This window comes from Triticum aestivum, chromosome 7B (genome assembly GCF_018294505.1).
Source record: "Triticum aestivum cultivar Chinese Spring chromosome 7B, IWGSC CS RefSeq v2.1, whole genome shotgun sequence".
In the NCBI taxonomy this organism is placed as follows: Eukaryota; Viridiplantae; Streptophyta; class Magnoliopsida; order Poales; family Poaceae; genus Triticum; species Triticum aestivum.
Window position 1 is genome coordinate 413921873 of NC_057813.1, and position 2208 is coordinate 413924080.

A 2208-nucleotide genomic window follows, 5' to 3' on the forward strand; every position below is an offset into this window, starting at 1 on the left:
TTGCATTAGCTCAACAGCATCACATCTACATGCCATGTTCATGCATCATATTGTTGCATATGATTGTGTATTGATTGCCGGCACTGTTCCTTCTCGATAGGTCCTGCTCCGGAGACGTTCCAGAGTACCTGTCTGTGAAGCGGTGCCTCCCTTGTTGATTTACCAGGCAAGCAAACCCCCTTGTTCATTTCGATAAAACCCTACTCTCTCGCTCCTGCTCTCAGTTATTGCATTAGGACAACAACGATTCATCTGCTACTTTGTGCTGCGGTAGTTGAACCCATTCCTCTACATGACCTGTCATTGCCACAGTAAATAGTTGAAACCCACTAGCATGTGTAGGAGTTGATTGAAGCCACTGATGTGCTCCTACCATGCTATGCCTGCTATTGCTTAGAGTGTGTCAGGTCTGGTTCATTTGGAATGAATTGGAGTGTCACGATATGTTCTATTGCTGAGAGTTAAGTGTGTGAACACGATTTGGTAAAGGTAGCGGTGAGAGGCCATGTAGGAGTACATGGTGGGTTGTCTCACTGGAACCGTCCTTAAGCCCTGAGTTCTGTGTATGTTGTCCAATGACTCGATACTACCACACATTGGGCTCCGGGCGCTCCAAGCCCTCTCGACTTATTAACCAACTTGATCTCTGTCCAGGAGTCGCAACTAGTTTCTGGTGTTTGTAGGTAGTGCTATTTTTCTACCAGGTGGCACCCGGCAGGGTGGGCTTGGGACAGACTAGGCACACGTGGCACGGTGTACCGAGTGGCACCCGGTTGGTGGGCTCGGGAACCCTGTTCACATCGTTTGGGGCCGTGAGCGACACCCCGGCCGGATCTCCTTGCGGATGGAACCCGAATAGGCGATAAACCTGGACTAGAGTCTTGTGTGGTTAGTCAGGTCGTGGCCGACACCCTCGTCAGGCTTCCGCTTGAAGGTTGCCGAGATACATGACGTGTACATGGCGGTAAGTGGCGAGAGCGTGTGTGAAGAGGTACACCCCTGCAGGGTTAACATAATCTATTCGAATAGCCGGGTCCGCGGTTATGGTCTTCTTGGATGCTTACATGGTACATAGACAACTTGAAGTGGATACTATAAAATGCTCAAGACAAGTGTGAGTGCTATGGATGGCCTTCTCGTAGGGAGACAGGGATGAATCCATAGTAGTGTATTGTGTGGTGATTAGTGGACTCGTGTATGTTGTTTCACCTCCAGAGTTTCTGGTAGTCGTAGAACAGGATAGCCACAGAGTCAAAGCTGGCTTGCTGCAACTAAACCCCACATTACCCCTTGATACAAATGCATGTATGATAGGATCTGATGTAAGTCTTGCTGAGTACCTTTGTACTCATGTTGCCTTATTTATGTTTTTGCAGCGGAGACTTCGGTCTTACTAGTGTTCTCGTGGACTTCGACTAGTAGCTAGTACCTCAGCTACGATCTTGATCGGATGTTGTAAATAGTCAGGCTCTTCAGCCTTTTTCATTTGTAGATGTCTGTACCCAGACATGTAATGCTTCCGCTTGTTGCTTGTATGCTCTGTATGACGGGTCTTGTGACCCCTGTTTGCAATAAATGCTATGATGGCTCTTCCGAGCCTTTATCTATATAAGTTGTTGAGTTATGCTATGATGCCATGTTGTACAGCACATACTTGCATGTTATGTGTACGTGTAATGTGTATTGCTATGTGTGGGATCTGACTATCTAGTTGTTTATTCTTAGTAGCCTCTCTTACCGGGAAATGTCTCCTAGTGCTTCCACTGAGCCCTGGTAGCTTGCTACTGCTCTGGAACACTTAGGCTGGCCGGCATGTGTCCTTCTTCGTTCCTGTGTCTGTCCCTTCAGGGAAATGTCACGCTTTGAGTACCGGAGTCCTGTTAGCCCGCTACAGCCCGGTTTACCGGAGTCCTGCTAGCCCAGTGCTACAGCCCGGACCCACTTGCTGATGACCGACACGTTCGAAGCTGGGTCATGGATGCCTGTCCCTGTAAGTCTGTGCCACTTTGGGTTTACGACTAGTCATGTCAGCCCGGGCTCCTTATCATATGGATGCTAGCGACACTATCATATACGTGAGCCAAAAGGCGCAAACGGTCCCGGGAAAAGGTAAGACGACACCCGTGGGAATACCGTGCGTGAGGCCGCAAAGTGATATGAGGTGTTACCGGCTAGATCGATGTGACATCGAGTCGGGGTCCTGACAGC